The following is a 19,649-nucleotide window of genomic DNA, read 5'->3' as shown; positions in this document are numbered from 1 at the left end:
GCTTCAACATTCAACACCTGAGAGATCCAACAAGCCGTACACCCCCACCAAACCCCAATCCTCCCCCTCATAGGATTAATCCTCGCAGCCGCAGGAAAATCCGCCCAATTTGGACTCCACCCATGACTGCCCGCAGCAATAGAAGGCCCCACCCCAGTATCAGCCCTACTGCACTCCAGTACCATAGTAGTAGCCGGAATCTTCCTGCTCATCCGCATGCACCCCCTGCTAGCCACCAACCAGACAGCCCTAACTGCCTGCCTATGCCTAGGTGCTCTATCAACCCTATTCGCTGCCACATGCGCCCTAACCCAAAATGACATCAAAAAAATCATTGCTTTCTCAACATCCGGCCAACTAGGACTAATAATAGTCACTATCGGACTAAACCTCCCACAACTAGCCTTCCTACACATCTCAACCCATGCCTTCTTTAAAGCCATACTATTCCTATGCTCAGGGTCTATCATCCACAACCTAAACGGAGAACAAGATATCCGAAAGATAGGAGGCCTACAGAAAATACTCCCAGTCACTACTTCCTGCCTAACCATCGGAAACCTGGCGCTGATAGGAACCCCATTCCTAGCCGGATTCTACTCAAAAGACCTCATCATCGAAAGCTTAAACACATCATACCTAAATACTTGAGCCCTACTCCTAACCCTTATAGCCACAGCATTCACCGCAACCTACAGCATCCGCATAACCATCCTAGTCCAAGCTGGACAAACCCGAATCCCCCCAATAGTATCAATAAACGAAAACAACCCACTAATCACCGCCCCCCTAACCCGACTCGCCCTAGGCAGCATTACAGCAGGAATAATCATTACCTCTTTCATCACACCAACCAAAACCCCCCCAATAACCATACCCCTTATCACCAAAACCGCTGCCATCCTCATAACAATCCTAGGAATCATCCTAGCCCTAGAACTATCGAACATAACACACACCCTCACTCACCCCAAACCAAACCCCCTCATAAACTTCTCCTCTGCATTAGGGTACTTCAACCCCCTAGTACACCGATTCTTCTCCAAAAACCTACTAGAAAAGGGACAAAACATTGCCCTACACTTGATCGACCTCTCCTGACTCAAAAAAATAGGGCCAGAGGGCCTTGCTGAACTACAAGTAGCCGCAAGCAAAGCCGCAACCTCAATACACACAGGGCTAATTAAGGCCTACCTAGGATCCTTCGCCCTCTCCATCCTGGTAATAATCCTAATAACACACAGACTCACTAATGGCCCCTAACATCCGCAAATCCCATCCCCTACTAAAAATAATCAACAACTCCCTAATCGACCTACCCGCCCCCTCCAACATCTCTGCCTGATGAAACTTCGGCTCCCTTCTAGCCATCTGCTTAGCCACACAAATCCTAACAGGCCTGCTACTAGCCATACACTACACCGCAGACACTTCACTCGCCTTCTCCTCAGTAGCTCACACATGCCGAGACGTCCAGTACGGATGGCTCATCCGCAACCTCCACGCCAACGGTGCTTCGCTCTTCTTTATCTGCATCTACTTACACATCGGACGAGGCCTCTACTACGGCTCCTACCTATACAAAGAAACCTGAAACACAGGAGTAATCCTCCTACTCACCCTAATAGCAACTGCCTTCGTAGGGTATGTCCTACCATGAGGACAAATGTCATTCTGAGGGGCCACCGTAATCACCAACCTATTCTCAGCCATCCCGTACATTGGGCAAACTCTAGTAGAATGAGCCTGAGGAGGATTCTCAGTAGACAATCCAACCTTAACCCGATTCTTCGCCATCCACTTCCTACTGCCCTTCCTAATTGCAGGAATCACCCTAGTCCACCTAACCTTCCTACACGAATCAGGCTCAAATAACCCACTAGGAATCGTATCAGACTGCGACAAAATCCCATTCCACCCATACTTCTCCATTAAAGACAGCTTAGGGCTTACCCTAATAATCACCCCTCTAATAGCACTAGCCCTATTTTCACCGAACCTCCTGGTTCTTGGAATCCTAGTTGGGAGTGGTTGGCCACATGAGATGTACAGGATTTTTACCTGTGATTTAGTCTTGACAAGGCTATGTAATTGGTTTACTAACGTCTCATAAGAAAGAAGCATGAGCGGTTAATGCAGTTGGCTTGAAACCCATCCCCAGTGGTGCAAGTGCACTCTCTGAACTCACTGAAGTGCATCCCCAGTGGTGCCAGTGCACTCTCTGGACTCACTGCACTGCATCCCCAGTGGTGCCAGTGCACTCACTGGACTCACTGGACACATCCCCAGTGGTGCCAGTGCAATCTCTGGACTCACTGCAGTGCATCCCCAGTGGTGCCAGTGCACTCTCTGGACTCACTGCAGTGCATCCCCAGTGGTGCCAGTGCACTCTCTGGACTCACTGCACTGCATCCCCACTGGTGCCAGTGTACTCTCTGGACTCACTGCAGTGCATCCCCAGTGGTGCCAGTGCACTCTCTGGACTCACTGCACTGCATCCCCAGTGGTGTCAGTGCACTCTCTGGACTCACTGAAGTGCATCCCCAGTTGTGCCAGTGCACTCTCTGGACTCAATGCACTGCATCCCCAGTGGTGCCAGTGCAATCTCTGGACTCACTGAAGTGCATCCCCAGTGGTGCCAGTGCACTCTCTGGACTCACTGCACTGCAGCCCCATTGGTGCCAGTGCACTCTCTGGACTCACTGCAGTGCATCACAGGTGGTGCCAGTGCACCCTCTGGATTCACTGCACTGCATCCCAGTGGTGCCAGTGCACTCTCTGGACTCACTGCACTGCATCCCCAGTGGTGCCAGTGCACTCTCTGCACTCACTTCTCTGCATTCCCAGTGGTGCCAGTGAAGTCTCTGGACTCACTGCACTGCATCCACAGTGGTGCCAGTGCAATCTCTGGACTCACTGCAGTGCATCACCAGTGGTGCCAGTGCACTCTCTGGACTCACTGCACTGCATCCCCAGTGGTGCCAGTGCACTCTCTGGACTCACTGCACTGCATCCCCAGTGGTGCCAGTGCACTCTCTGGACTCACTGCACTGCATCCCCAGTGGTGCCAGTGCACTCTCTGGACTCACTGCACTGCATCCCCAGTGGTGCCTGTGCGCTCTCTGGAGTCACAGCACTGCATCCCCAGTGGTGCCAGTGCAATCTCTGGACTCACTGCACTGCATCCCCAGTGGTGCCAGTGCAGTCTCTGGACTCACTGAAGTGCATTCTCAGTGGTGCCAGTGCACTCTCTGGACTCACTGCACTGCATTCCCAGTGGTGCCAGTGCACTCTCTGGACTCACTGCACTGCATCCCCAGTGCTGCCAGTGCACTCACTGGACTCACTGAAGTGCATCCCCAGTGGTGCCAGTGCACTCTCTGGACTCACTGAAGTGCATTCTCAGTGGTGCCAGTGCACTCTCTGGACTCACTGCAGTGCATCCCCAGTGGTGCCAGTACACTCACTGGACTCACTGCACTGCATCCCCAGTGGTGCCAGTGCACTCTCTGGACTCACTAAACTGCATCACCAGTGGTGCCTCTGCACTCCCTGGACTCACTGCGCTGCTTCCCCAGTGGTGCCAGTGCACTCACTGGACTCACTGCAGTGCATCCCCAGTGGTGCCTGTGCGCTCTCTGGAGTCACAGCACTGCATCCCCAGTGGTGCCAGTGCAATCTCTGGACTCACTGCACTGCATCCCCAGTGGTGCCAGTGCACTCTCTGGACTCACTGAAGTGCATTCTCAGTGGTGCCAGTGCACTCTCTGGACTCACTGCACTGCATCCCCAGTGGTGCCAGTGCAATCTCTGGACTCACTGCAGTGCATCACCAGTGGTGCCAGTGCACTCTCTGGACTCACTGCAGTGCACCCCCAGTGGTGCCAGTGCACTCTCTGGACTCACTGCAGTGCACCCCCAGTGGTGCCAGTGCACTCTCTGGACTCACTGCACTGCATCCCCAGTGGTGCCAGTGCACTCTCTGGACTCACTGCACTGCATCCCCAGTGGTGCCTGTGCGCTCTCTGGAGTCACAGCACTGCATCCCCAGTGGTGCCAGTGCAATCTCTGGACTCACTGCACTGCATCCCCAGTGGTGCCAGTGTACTCTCTGGACTCACTGAAGTGCATTCTCAGTGGTGCCAGTGCACTCTCTGGACTCACTGCACTGCATTTCCAGTGGTGCCAGTGCACTCTCTGGACTCACTGCACTGCATCCCCAGTGCTGCCAGTGCACTCTCTGGACTCACTGCACTGCATCCCTGGTGGTGCCACTGCACTCTCTGGACTCACTGCACTGCTTCCCCAGTGGTGCCAGTGCACTCTCTGGACTCACTGCACTGCATCCCCAGTGGTGCCAGTGCACTCACTGGACGCACTGAAGTGCATCCCCAGTGGTGCCAGTGCACTCTCTGGACTCACTGAAGTGCATTCTCAGTGGTGCCAGTGCACTCTCTGGACTCACTGCAGTGCATCCCCAGTGGTGCCAGTACACTCACTGGACTCACTGCACTGCATCCCCAGTGGTGCCAGTGCACTCTCTGGACTCACTAAACTGCATCACCAGTGGTACCTCTGCACTCCCTGGACTCACTGCACTGCTTCCCCAGTGGTGCCAGTGCACTCACTGGACTCACTGCAGTGCATCCCCAGTGGTGCCTGTGCGCTCTCTGGAGTCACAGCACTGCATCCCCAGTGGTGCCAGTGCAATCTCTGGACTCACTGCACTGCATCCCCAGTGGTGCCAGTGCACTCTCTGGACTCACTGAAGTGCATTCTCAGTGGTGCCAGTGCACTCTCTGGACTCACTGCAGTGCATCCCCAGTGGTGCCAGTGCACTCTCTGGACTCACTGAACTGCATCCCCAGTGGTGCCAGTGCACTCTCTGGACTCACTGCACTGCATCCCCAGTGCTGCCAGTGCACTCTCTGGACTCACTGCACTGCATCCCTAGTGGTGCCACTGCACTCTCTGGACTCACTGCACTGCTTCCCCAGTGGTGCCAGTGCACTCTCTGGACTCACTGCACTGCATCCCCAGTGGTGCCAGTGCACTCTCTGGACTCACTGCACTGCATCACCCTGGTGCCAGTGTACTCTCTGGACTCACTGCAGTGCATCCCCAGTGGTGCCAGTGCACTCTCTGGACTCACTGAAGTGCATCCCCAGTTGTGCCAGTGCACTCTCTGGACTCAATGCACTGCATCCCCAGTGGTGCCAGTGCACTCTCTGGACTCACTGCACTGCATCCCCAGTGGTGCCAGTGCACTCTCTGGACTCACTGCACTGCATCCCCAGTGGTGCCTGTGCGCTCTCTGGAGTCACAGCACTGCATCCCCAGTGGTGCCAGTGATACCTCTGGACTCACTGCACTGCATCCCCAGTGGTGCCAGTGCACTCTCTGGACTCACTGAAGTGCATTCTCAGTGGTGCCAGTGCACTCTCTGGACTCACTGCACTGCATTCCCAGTGGTGCCAGTGCACTCTCTGGACTCACTGCACTGCATCCCCAGTGCTGCCAGTGCACTCTCTGGACTCACTGCACTGCATCCCTAGTGGTGCCACTGCACTCTCTGGACTCACTGCACTGCTTCCCCAGTGGTGCCAGTGCACTCTCTGGACTCACTGCACTGCATCCCCAGTGGTGCCAGTGCACTCACTGGACTCACTGCAGTGCATCCCCAGTGGTGCCAGTGCACTCTCTGGACTCACTGAAGTGCATTCTCAGTGGTGCCAGTGCACTCTCTGGACTCACTGCAGTGCATCCCCAGTGGTGCCAGTACACTCACTGGACTCACTGCACTGCATCCCCAGTGGTGCCAGTGCACTCTCTGGACTCACTAAACTGCATCACCAGTGGTGCCTCTGCACTCCCTGGACTCACTGCACTGCTTCCCCAGTGGTGCCAGTGCACTCACTGGACTCACTGCAGTGCATCCCCAGTGGTGCCTGTGCGCTCTCTGGAGTCACAGCACTGCATCCCCAGTGGTGCCAGTGCAATCTCTGGACTCACTGCACTGCATCCCCAGTGGTGCCAGTGCACTCTCTGGACTCACTGAAGTGCATTCTCAGTGGTGCCAGTGCACTCTCTGGACTCACTGCACTGCATCCCCAGTGGTGCCAGTGCACTCTCTGGACTCACTGAACTGCATCCCCAGTGGTGCCAGTGCACTCTCTGGACTCACTGCACTGCATCCCCAGTGCTGCCAGTGCACTCTCTGGACTCACTGCACTGCATCCCTAGTGGTGCCACTGCACTCTCTGGACTCACTGCACTGCTTCCCCAGTGGTGCCAGTGCACTCTCTGGACTCACTGCACTGCATCACCCTGGTGCCAGTGTACTCTCTGGACTCACTGCAGTGCATCCCCAGTGGTGCCAGTGCACTCTCTGGACTCACTGAAGTGCATCCCCAGTTGTGCCAGTGCACTCTCTGGACTCAATGCACTGCATCCCCAGTGGTGCCAGTGCACTCTCTGGACTCACTGCACTGCATCCCCAGTGGTGCCAGTGCAATCTCTGGACTCACTGCAGTGCATCCCCAGTGGTGCCAGTGCACTCTCTGGACTCACTGCAGTGCATCCCCAGTGGTGCGAGTGCACTCTCTGGACTCACTGTACTGCATCACCAGTGGTGCCAGTGCACTCTCTGGACTCACTGCAGTGCATTCCCAGTGGTGCCAGTGCAGTCTTTGGACTCACTGCACTGCAGCCCCATTGGTGCCAGTGCACTCTCTGGACTCACTGCACTGCATCCCCAGTGGTGCCAGTGCACTCTCTGGACTCACTGCACTGCATCCCCAGTGGTGCCAGTGCACTCTCTGCACTCACTTCTCTGCATTCCCAGTGGTGCCAGTGAAGTCTCTGGACTCACTGCACTGCATCCACAGTGGTGCCAGTGCAATCTCTGGACTCACTGCAGTGCATCACCAGTGGTGCCAGTGCACTCTCTGGACTCACTGCAGTGCATCCCCACTGCTGCCAGTGCACTGTCTGGACTCACTGCAGTGCATCCCCAGTGGTGCCAGTGCACTCTCTGGACTCACTGCACTGCATCCCCAGTGGTGCAAGTGCACCTTCTCGAGTCACGGCACTACATCCCCAGTGGTGCCAGTGCACTCACTGGACTCACTGTACTGCATCATCTGTGGTGCCAGTGCACTCTCTGGACTCACTCCAGTGCATCCCCAGTGGTGCCAGTGCACTCTCTGGACTCACTGCACTGCATCCCCAGTGGTGCCAGTGCACTCTCTGGACTCACTGCACTGTATCCCCAGTGGTGCCAGTGCACTCACTGGATTCACTGCAGTGCATCCCCAGTGGTGCCAGTGCACTCTCTGGACTCACTGCACTGCATCCCCACTGGTGCCAGTGTACTCTCTGGACTCACTGCACTGCATCCCCAGTGGTGACAGTGCACTCTCTGGACTCACTCCAGTGCATCCCCAGTGTTGACAGTGCACTCTCTGGACTCACTGCAGTGCATCCCCAGTGGTGCCAGTGCACTCTCTGGACTCACTGCACTGCATCCCCAGTGGTGCCAGTACACTCTCTGGAGTAACTGCAGTGCATCCCCACTGGTGCCAAAGCACTCTCTGGACTCCCGGCACCGCATCCCCAGTGGTGCCAGTGCGCTCTCTGGACTCACTGCACTGCATCCCCAGTGGTGCCAGTGCACTCTCTGGAGTCACAGCACTGCATCCCCAGTGGTGCCAGTGCACTCTCTGGACTCACTGCAGTGCATCCCCAGTGGTGCCAGTGCACTCTCTGGACTCACTGAAGTGCATCCCCAGTGGTGCCAGTGCACTCTCTGGACTCACTGAAGTGCATTCTCACTGGTGCCAGTACACTCTCTGGACTCACTGCAGTGCATCCCCAGTGGTGCCAGTACACTCACTGGACTCACTGCAGTGCATCCCCAGTGGTGCCAGTGCACTCTCTGGACTCACTGCACTGCATCACCAGTCGTGCCTCTGCACTCTCTGGACTGACTGCACTGCTTCCCCAGTGGTGCCAGTGCACTCACTGGACTCACTGCAGTGCATCCCCACTGGTGCCAGTGCACTCTCTGGGCTCACTGCAGTGCATCCCCAGTGGTGCCAGTGCACTCTCGGGACTCACTGCACTGCATCCCCAGTGGTGCCTGTGCGCTCTCTGGAGTCACAGCACTGCATCCCCAGTGGTGCCAGTGCACTCTCTGGACTCACTGCACTGCATCCCCAGTGCTGCCAGTGCACTCTCTGGACTCACTGCACTGCATCCCTAGTGGTGCCACTGCACTCTCTGGACTCACTGCACTGCTTCCCCAGTGGTGCCAGTGCACTCTCTGGACTCACTGCACTGCATCCCCAGTGGTGCCAGTGCACTCACTGGACTCACTGCAGTGCATCCCCACTGGTGCCAGTGCACTCTCTGGACTCACTGCACTGCATCCCCAGTGGTGCCAGTGCACTCTCTGGACTCACTGCACTGCATCCCCAGTGGTTCCAGCGCACTCACTGGACTCACTGCACTGCATCCCCAGTGGTGCTAGTGCACTCTGTGGACTCACTGCAGTGCCTCCCCAGTGGTGCCAGTGCACTCTCTGGACTCACTGTACTGCACCCCCAGTGGTGCCAGTGCACTCTCTGGACTGACTGCACTGCATCCCCAGTGGTGCCAGTGCACTCTCTGGACTCACTGCACTGCATCCCCACTGGTGCCAGTGTACTCTCTGGACTCACTGCACTGCATCCCCAGTGGTGCCAGTGCACTCACTGGACTCACTGGACACATCCCCAGTGGTGCCAGTGCACTCTCTGGACTCACTGCAGTGCATCCCCAGTGGTGCCAGTGCACTCTCTGGACTCACTGCACTGCATCCCCACTGGTGCCAGTGTACTCTCTGGACTCACTGCAGTGCATCCCCAGTGGTGCCAGTGCACTCTCTGGACTCACTGTACTGCATCATCGGTGGTGCCAGTGCACTCTCTGGACTCACTGAAGTGCATCCCCAGTTGTGCAGGTGCACTCTCTGGACTCAATGCACTGCATCCCCAGTGGTGCCAGTGCAATCTCTGGACTCACTGAAGTGCATCCCCAGTGGTGCCAGTGCACTCTCTGGACTCACTGCAGTGCATCCCCAGTGGTGCCAGTGCACTCTCTGGACTCACTGTACTGCATCACCAGTGGTGCCAGTGCACTCTCTGGACTCACTGCAGTGCATTCCCAGTGGTGCCAGTGCACTCTTTGGACTCACTGCACTGCAGCCCCATTGGTGCCAGTGCACTCTCTGGACTCACTGCACTGCATCACAGGTGGTGCCAGTGCACTCTCTGGACTCACTGCACTGCATCCCCAGTGGTGCCAGTGCACTCTCTGGACTCACTGCACTGCATTCCCAGTGGTGCCAGTGCACTCTCTGCACTCACTTCTCTGCATTCCCAGTGGTGCCAGTGAAGTCTCTGGACTCACTGCACTGCATCCCCAGTGGTGCCAGTGCAATCTCTGGACTCACTGCAGTGCATCACCAGTGGTGCCAGTGCACTCTCTGGACTCACTGCACTGCATCCCCAGTGGTGCCAGTGCACTCTCTGGACTCACTGCAGTGCATCCCCAGTGGTGCCAGTGCACTCTCTGGACTCACTGCACTGCATCCCCAGTGGTGCAAGTGCACTCTCTCGAGTCACGGCACTACATCCCCAGTGGTGCCAGTGCACTCACTGGACTCACTGTACTGCATCATCTGTGGTGCCAGTGCACTCTCTGGACTCACTGCAATGCATCCCCAGTGGTGCCAGTGCACTCTCTGGACTCACTGCACTGCATCCCCAGTGGTGCCAGTGCACTCTCTGGACTCACTGCACTGTATCCCCAGTGGTGCCAGTGCACTCACTGGATTCACTGCAGTGCATCCCCAGTGGTGCCAGTGCACTCTCTGGACTCACTGCACTGCATCCCCAGTGGTGCCAGTGCACTCTCTGGACTCACTGCAGTGCATTCCCAGTGGTGCCAGTGCACTCTTTGGACTCACTGAACTGCAGCCCCATTGGTGCCAGTGCACTCTCTGGACTCACTGTACTGCATCACCAGTGGTGCCAGTGCGCTCTCTGGACTCACTGCAGTGCATTCCCAGTGGTGCCAGTGCACTCTTTGGACTCACTGCACTGCAGCCCCATTGGTGCCAGTGCACTCTCTGGACTCACTGCACTGCATCACAGGTGGTGCCAGTGCACTCTCTGGACTCACTGCACTGCATCCCCAGTGGTGCCAGTGCACTCTCTGGACTCACTGCACTGCATCCCCAGTGGTGCCAGTGCACTCTCTGCACTCACTTCTCTGCATTCCCAGTGGTGCCAGTGAAGTCTCTGGACTCACTGCACTGCATCCACAGTGGTGCCAGTGCAATCTCTGGACTCACTGCAGTGCATCCCCAGTGGTGCCAGTGCACTCTCTGGACTCACTGCACTGCAACCCCAGTGGTGCCAGTGCACTCTCTGGACTCACTGCACTGCAACCCCAGTGGTGCCAGTGTACTCTCTGGACTCACTGCAGTGCATCCCCAGTGGTGCCAGTGCACTCTCTGGACTCACTGTACTGCATCATCGGTGGTGCCAGTGCACTCTCTGGACTCACTGCACTGCATCCCCAGTTGTGCCAGTGCACTCTCTGGACTCAATGCACTGCATCCCCAGTGGTGCCAGTGCACTCTCTGGACTCACTGAAGTGCATCCCCAGTGGTGCCAGTGCACTCTCTGGACTCACTGAACTGCAGCCCCATTGGTGCCAGTGCACTCTCTGGACTCACTGTACTGCATCACCAGTGGTGCCAGTGCGCTCTCTGGACTCACTGCACTGCATCCCCAGTGGTGCAAGTGCACTCTCTCGAGTCACGGCACTACATCCCCAGTGGTGCCAGTGCACTCACTGGACTCACTGTACTGCATCATCTGTGGTGCCAGTGCACTCTCTGGACTCACTGCACTGCATCTCCAGTGGTGCCAGTGCACTCTCTGGACTCACTGCACTGCATCCCCAGTGGTGCCAGTGCACTCTCTGGACTCACTGCACTGTATCCCCAGTGGTGCCAGTGCACTCACTGGATTCACTGCAGTGCATCCCCAGTGGTGCCAGTGCACTCTCTGGACTCACTGCACTGCATCCCCAGTGGTGCCAGTGCACTCTGTGGACTCACTGCACTGCATCCCCAGTGGTGACAGTGCACTCTCTGGACTCACTGCAGTGCATCCCCAGTGGTGACAGTGCACTCTCTGGACTCACTGCAGTGCATCCCCAGTGGTGCCAGTGCACTCTCTGGACTCACTGCACTGCATCCCCAGTGGTGCGAGTGCAGTCTCTGGAGTAACTGCAGTGCATCCCCACTGGTGCCAAAACACTCTCTGGACTCCCGGCACCGCATCCCCAGTGGTGCCAGTGCACTCTCTGGACTCACTGCACTGGATCCCCAGTGGTGCCAGTGCACCTTCTGGAGTCACAGCACTGCATCCCCAGTGGTGCCAGTGCACTCTCTGGACTCACTGAAGTGCATCCCCAGTGGTGCCAGTGCACTCTCTGGACTCACTGAAGTGCATCCCCAGTGGTGCCAGTGCACTCTCTGGACTCACTGCAGTGCATCCCCAGTGGTGCCAGTACACTCACTGGACTCACTGCAGTGCATCCCCAGGGGTGCCAGTGCACTCTCTGGACTCACTGCACTGCATCACCAGTGGTGCCTCTGCACTCTCTGGACTGACTGCACTGCTTCCCCAGTGGTGCCAGTGCACTCACTGGACTCACTGCAGTGCATCCCCAGTGGTGCCAGTGCACTCTCTGGGCTCACTGCACTGCATCCCCAGTGGTGCCAGTGCACTCTCTGGACTCACTGCAGTGCATCCCCAGTGGTGCCTGTGCGCTCTCTGGAGTCACAGCACTGCATCCCCAGTGGTGCCAGTGCAATCTCTGGACTCACTGCACTGCATCCCCAGTGGTGCCAGTGCACTCTCTGGACTCACTGAAGTGCATTCTCAGTGGTGGCAGTGCACTCTCTGGACTCACTGCACTGCATCCCCAGTGGTGCCAGTGCACTCTCTGGACTCACTGCACTGCATCCCCAGTGGTGCCAGTGCACTCTCTGGACTCCCTGCACTGCATCCCCAGTGCTGCCAGTGCACTCTCTGGACTCACTGCACTGCATCCCTAGTGGTGCCACTGCACTCTCTGGACTCACTGCACTGCTTCCCCAGTGCTGCCAGTGCACTCTCTGGACTCACTGCACTGCATCCCCAGTGGTGCCAGTGCACTCACTGGACTCACTGCAGTGCATCCCCACTGGTGCCAGTGCACTCTCTGGACTCACTGCACTGCATCCCCAGTGGTGCCAGTGCACTCTCTGGACTCACTGCACTGCATCCCCAGTGGTTCCAGCGCACTCTCTGGACTCACTGCACTGCATCCCCAGTGGTGCTAGTGCACTCTGTGACTCACTGCAGTGCATCCCCAGTGGTGCCAGTGCACTCTCTGGACTCACTGAAGTGCATTCTCAGTGGTGCCAGTGCACTCTCTGGACTCACTTCAGTGCATCCCCAGTGGTGCCAGAGCACTCTCTGGACTCACTGCAGTGCATCCCCAGTGGAGCCAGTCCACTCTCTGGACTCACTGCAGTGCATCCGCAGTGGTGCCATTGCACTCTCTGGACTCACTGCACTGCATCTCCAGTGGTGCCAGTGCACTCTCTGGACTCACTGCAGTGCATCACCAGTGGTGCCAGTGCACTCTCTGGACTCACTGCACTGCATCCCCAGTGGTGCCAGTGCACTCTCTGGACTCACTGCAGTGCATCCCCAGTGGTGCCAGTGCACTCACTGGATTCACTGCAGTGCATCCCCAGTGGTGCCAGTGCACTCTCTGGACTCACTGCACTGCATCCCCAGTGGTGCCAGTGCACTCTCTGGACTCACTGCAGTGCATCCACAGTGGTGCCAGTGCACTCTCTGGACTCACTGAAGTGCATCCCCAGTGGTGCCAGTGCACTCTCTGGACTCACTGCACTGCATCCCCAGTGCTGCCAGTGCACTCTCTGGACTCACTGCACTGCATCCCTAGTGGTGCCACTGCACTCTCTGGACTCACTGCACTGCTTCCCCAGTGGTGCCAGTGCACTCTCTGGACTCACTGCACTGCATCCCCAGTGGTGCCAGTGCACTCACTGGACTCACTGCAGTGCATCCCCACTGGTGCCAGTGCACTCTCTGGACTCACTGCACTGCATCCCCAGTGGTGCCAGTGCACTCTCTGGACTCACTGCACTGCATCCCCAGTGGTTCCAGCGCACTCTCTGGACTCACTGCACTGCATCCCCAGTGGTGCTAGTGCACTCTGTGGACTCACTGCAGTGCCTCCCCAGTGGTGCCAGTGCACTCTCTGGACTCACTGTACTGCACCCCCAGTGGTGCCAGTGCACTCACTGGACTGACTGCACTGCATCCCCAGTGGTGCCAGTGCACTCTCTGGACTCACTGCACTGCATCCCCACTGGTGCCAGTGTACTCTCTGGACTCACTGCACTGCATCCCCAGTGGTGCCAGTGCACTCACTGGACTCACTGGACACATCCCCAGTGGTGCCAGTGCACTCTCTGGACTCACTGCAGTGCATCCCCAGTGGTGCCAGTGCACTCTCTGGACTCACTGCACTGCATCCCCACTGGTGCCAGTGTACTCTCTGGACTCACTGCAGTGCATCCCCAGTGGTGCCAGTGCACTCTCTGGACTCACTGTACTGCATCATCGGTGGTGCCAGTGCACTCTCTGGACTCACTGAAGTGCATCCCCAGTTGTGCCAGTGCACTCTCTGGACTCAATGCACTGCATCCCCAGTGGTGCCAGTGCAATCTCTGGACTCACTGAAGTGCATCCCCAGTGGTGCCAGTGCACTCTCTGGACTCACTGCAGTGCATCCCCAGTGGTGCCAGTGCACTCTCTGGACTCACTGTACTGCATCACCAGTGGTGCCAGTGCACTCTCTGGACTCACTGCAGTGCATTCCCAGTGGTGCCAGTGCACTCTTTGGACTCACTGCACTGCAGCCCCATTGGTGCCAGTGCACTCTCTGGACTCACTGCACTGCATCACAGGTGGTGCCAGTGCACTCTCTGGACTCACTGCACTGCATCCCCAGTGGTGCCAGTGCACTCTCTGGACTCACTGCACTGCATTCCCAGTGGTGCCAGTGCACTCTCTGCACTCACTTCTCTGCATTCCCAGTGGTGCCAGTGAAGTCTCTGGACTCACTGCACTGCATCCACAGTGGTGCCAGTGCAATCTCTGGACTCACTGCAGTGCATCACCAGTGGTGTCAGTGCACTCTCTGGACTCACTGCACTGCATCCCCAGTGGTGCCAGTGCACTCTCTGGACTCACTGCAGTGCATCCCCAGTGGTGCCAGTGCACTCTCTGGACTCACTGCACTGCATCCCCAGTGGTGCAAGTGCACTCTCTCGAGTCACGGCACTACATCCCCAGTGGTGCCAGTGCACTCACTGGACTCACTGTACTGCATCATCTGTGGTGCCAGTGCACTCTCTGGACTCACTGCAATGCATCCCCAGTGGTGCCAGTGCACGCTCTGGACTCACTGCACTGCATCCCCAGTGGTGCCAGTGCACTCTCTGGACTCACTGCACTGTATCCCCAGTGGTGCCAGTGCACTCTCTGGATTCACTGCAGTGCATCCCCAGTGGTGCCAGTGCACTCTCTGGACTCACTGCACTGCATCCCCAGTGGTGCCAGTGCACTCTCTGGACTCACTGCAGTGCATTCCCAGTGGTGCCAGTGCACTCTTTGGACTCACTGAACTGCAGCCCCATTGGTGCCAGTGCACTCTCTGGACTCACTGTACTGCATCACCAGTGGTGCCAGTGCGCTCTCTGGACTCACTGCAGTGCATTCCCAGTGGTGCCAGTGCACTCTGTGGACTCACTGCACTGCAGCCCCATTGGTGCCAGTGCACTCTCTGGACTCACTGCACTGCATCACAGGTGGTGCCAGTGCACTCTCTGGACTCACTGCACTGCATCCCCAGTGGTGCCAGTGCACTCTCTGGACTCACTGCACTGCATCCCCAGTGGTGCCAGTGCACTCTCTGCACTCACTTCTCTGCATTCCCAGTGGTGCCAGTGAAGTCTCTGGACTCACTGCAGTGCATCCCCAGTGGTGCCAGTGCAATCTCTGGACTCACTGCAGTGCATCCCCAGTGGTGCCAGTGCACTCTCTGGACTCACTGCACTGCAACCCCAGTGGTGCCAGTGCACTCTCTGGACTCACTGCAGTGCATCCCCAGTGGTGCCAGTGCACTCTCTGGACTCACTGCACTGCATCCCCAGTGGTGCAAGTGCACTCTCTCGAGTCACGGCACTACATCCCCAGTGGTGCCAGTGCACTCACTGGACTCACTGTACTGCATCATCTGTGGTGCCAGTGCACTCTCTGGACTCACTGCAATGCATCCCCAGTGGTGCCAGTGCACTCTCTGGACTCACTGCACTGCATCCCCAGTGGTGCCAGTGCACTCTCTGGACTCACTGCACTGTATCCCCAGTGGTGCCAGTGCACTCACTGGATTCACTGCAGTGCATCCCCAGTGGTGCCAGTGCACTCTCTGGACTCACTGCACTGCATCCCCAGTGGTGCCAGTGCACTCTGTGGACTCACTGCACTGCATCCCCAGTGGTGACAGTGCACTCTCTGGACTCACTGCAGTGCATCCCCAGTGGTGACAGTGCACTCTCTGGACTCACTGCAGTGCATCCCCAGTGGTGCCAGTGCACTCTCTGGACTCACTGCACTGCATCCCCAGTGGTGCCAGTGCAGTCTCTGGAGTAACTGCAGTGCATCCCCACTGGTGCCAAAGCACTCTCTGGACTCCCGGCACCGCATCCCCAGTGGTGCCAGTGCACTCTCTGGACTCACTGCACTGGATCCCCAGTGGTGCCAGTGCACCTTCTGGAGTCACAGCACTGCATCCCCAGTGGTGCCAGTGCACTCTCTGGACTCACTGCACTGCTTCCCCAGTGCTGCCAGTGCACTCTCTGGACTCACTGCACTGCATCCCCAGTGGTGCCAGTGCACTCACTGGACTCACTGCAGTGCATCCCCAGTGGTGCCAGTACACTCACTGGACTCACTGCAGTGCATCCCCAGGGGTGCCAGTGCACTCTCTGGACTCACTGCACTGCATCACCAGTGGTGCCTCTGCACTCTCTGGACTGACTGCACTGCTTCCCCAGTGGTGCCAGTGCACTCACTGGACTCACTGCAGTGCATCCCCAGTGGTGCCAGTGCACTCTCTGGGCTCACTGCACTGCATCCCCAGTGGTGCCAGTGCACTCTCTGGACTCACTGCTGTGCATCCCCAGTGGTGCCTGTGCGCTCTCTGGAGTCACAGCACTGCATCCCCAGTGGTGCCAGTGCAATCTCTGGACTCACTGCACTGCATCCCCAGTGGTGCCAGTGCACTCTCTGGACTCACTGAAGTGCATTCTCAGTGGTGGCAGTGCACTCTCTGGACTCACTGCACTGCATCCCCAGTGGTGCCAGTGCACTCTCTGGACTCACTGCACTGCATCCCCAGTGGTGCCAGTGCACTCTCTGGACTCACTGCACTGCATCCCCAGTGCTGCCAGTGCACTCTCTGGACTCACTGCACTGCATCCCTAGTGGTGCCAGTGCACTCTCTGGACTCACTGCACTGCTTCCCCAGTGCTGCCAGTGCACTCTCTGGACTCACTGCACTGCATCCCCAGTGGTGCCAGTGCACTCACTGGACTCACTGCAGTGCATCCCCACTGGTGCCAGTGCACTCTCTGGACTCACTGCACTGCATCCCCAGTGGTGCCAGTGCACTCTCTGGACTCACTGCACTGCATCCCCAGTGGTGCTAGTGCACTCTGTGACTCACTGCAGTGCATCCCCAGTGGTGCCAGTGCACTCTCTGGACTCACTGAAGTGCATTCTCAGTGGTGCCAGTGCACTCTCTGGACTCACTTCAGTGCATCCCCAGTGGTGCCAGTGCACTCTCTGGACTCACTGCAGTGCATCCCCAGTGGAGCCAGTCCACTCTCTGGACTCACTGCAGTGCATCCGCAGTGGTGCCAGTGCACTCTCTGGACTCACTGCACTGCATCTCCAGTGGTGCCAGTGCACTCTCTGGACTCACTGCAGTGCATCACCAGTGGTGCCAGTGCACTCTCTGGACTCACTGCACTGCATCCCCAGTGGTGCCAGTGCACTCTCTGGACTCACTGCAGTGCATCCCCAGTGGTGCCAGTGCACTCTCTGGACTCACTGCACTGCATCCCCAGTGGTGCAAGTGCACTCTCTCGAGTCACGGCACTACATCCCCAGTGGTGCCCGTGCACTCACTGGACTCACTGTACTGCATCATCTGTGGTGCCAGTGCACTCTCTGGACTCACTGCAATGCATCCCCAGTGGTGCCAGTGCACTCTCTGGACTCACTGCACTGCATCCCCAGTGGTGCCAGTGCACTCTCTGGACTCACTGCACTGTATCCCCAGTGGTGCCAGTGCACTCACTGGATTCACTGCAGTGCATCCCCAGTGGTGCCAGTGCACTCTCTGGACTCACTGCACTGCATCCCCAGTGGTGCCAGTGCACTCTCTGGACTCACTGCAGTGCATTCCCAGTGGTGCCAGTGCACTCTTTGGACTCACTGAACTGCAGCCCCATTGGTGCCAGTGCACTCTCTGGACTCACTGTACTGCATCACCAGTGGTGCCAGTGCGCTCTCTGGACTCACTGCAGTGCATTCCCAGTGGTGCCAGTGCACTCTTTGGACTCACTGCACTGCAGCCCCATTGGTGCCAGTGCACTCTCTGGACTCACTGCACTGCATCACAGGTGGTGCCAGTGCACTCTCTGGACTCACTGCACTGCATCCCCAGTGGTGCCAGTGCACTCTCTGGACTCACTGCACTGCATCCCCAGTGGTGCCAGTGCACTCTCTGCACTCACTTCTCTGCATTCCCAGTGGTGCCAGTGCACTCTCTGGACTCACTGCACTGCAACCCCAGTGGTGCCAGTGCACTCTCTGGACTCACTGCAGTGCATCCCCAGTGGTGCCAGTGCACTCTCTGGACTCACTGCACTGCATCCCCAGTGGTGCAAGTGCACTCTCTCGAGTCACGGCACTACATCCCCAGTGGTGCCAGTGCACTCACTGGACTCACTGTACTGCATCATCTGTGGTGCCAGTGCACTCTCTGGACTCACTGCAATGCATCCCCAGTGGTGCCAGTGCACTCTCTGGACTCACTGCACTGCATCCCCAGTGGTGCCAGTGCACTCTCTGGACTCACTGCACTGTATCCCCAGTGGTGCCAGTGCACTCACTGGATTCACTGCAGTGCATCCCCAGTGGTGCCAGTGCACTCTCTGGACTCACTGCACTGCATCCCCAGTGGTGCCAGTGCACTCTCTGGACTCACTGCACTGCATCCCCAGTGGTGACAGTGCACTCTCTGGACTCACTGCAGTGCATCCCCAGTGGTGACAGTGCACTCTCTGGACTCACTGCAGTGCATCCCCAGTGGTGCCAGTGCACTCTCTGGACTCACTGCACTGCATCCCCAGTGGTGCCAGTGCAGTCTCTGGAGTAACTGCAGTGCATCCCCACTGGTGCCAAAGCACTCTCTGGACTCCCGGCACCGCATCCCCAGTGGTGCCAGTGCACTCTCTGGACTCACTGCACTGCATCCCCAGTGGTGCCAGTGCACCTTCTGGAGTCACAGCACTGCATCCCCAGTGGTGCCAGTGCACTCTCTGGACTCACTGAAGTGCATCCCCAGTGGTGCCAGTGCACTCTCTGGACTCACTGAAGTGCATTCTCAGTGGTGCCAGTGCACTCTCTGGACTCACTGCAGTGCATCCCCAGTGGTGCCAGTACACTCACTGGACTCACTGCAGTGCATCCCCAGGGGTGCCAGTGCACTCTCTGGACTCACTGCACTGCATCACCAGTGGTGCCTCTGCACTCTCTGGACTGACTGCACTGCTTCCCCAGTGGTGCCAGTGCACTCACTGGACTCACTGCAGTGCATCCCCAGTGGTGCCAGTGCACTCTCTGGGCTCACTGCACTGCATCCCCAGTGGTGCCAGTGCACTCTCTGGACTCACTGCAGTGCATCCCCAGTGGTGCCTGTGCGCTCTCTGGAGTCACAGCACTGCATCCCCAGTGGTGCCAGTGCAATCTCTGGACTCACTGCACTGCATCCCCAGTGGTGCCAGTGCACTCTCTGGACTCACTGAAGTGCATTCTCAGTGGTGGCAGTGCACTCTCTGGACTCACTGCACTGCATCCCCAGTGGTGCCAGTGCACTCTCTGGACTCACTGCACTGCATCCCCAGTGGTGCCAGTGCACTCTCTGGACTCACTGCACTGCATCCCCAGTGCTGCCAGTGCACTCTCTGGACTCACTGCACTGCATCCCTAGTGGTGCCACTGCACTCTCTGGACTCACTGCACTGCTTCCCCAGTGCTGCCAGTGCACTCTCTGGACTCACTGCACTGCATCCCCAGTGGTGCCAGTGCACTCACTGGACTCACTGCAGTGCATCCCCACTGGTGCCAGTGCACTCTCTGGACTCACTGCACTGCATC

The sequence above is a fragment of the Anser brachyrhynchus genome, assembly GCF_964034855.1.
Source record: "Anser brachyrhynchus genome assembly, chromosome: 9".
In the NCBI taxonomy this organism is placed as follows: domain Eukaryota; kingdom Metazoa; phylum Chordata; class Aves; order Anseriformes; family Anatidae; genus Anser; species Anser brachyrhynchus.
This window is presented reverse-complemented; position numbering follows the sequence as displayed.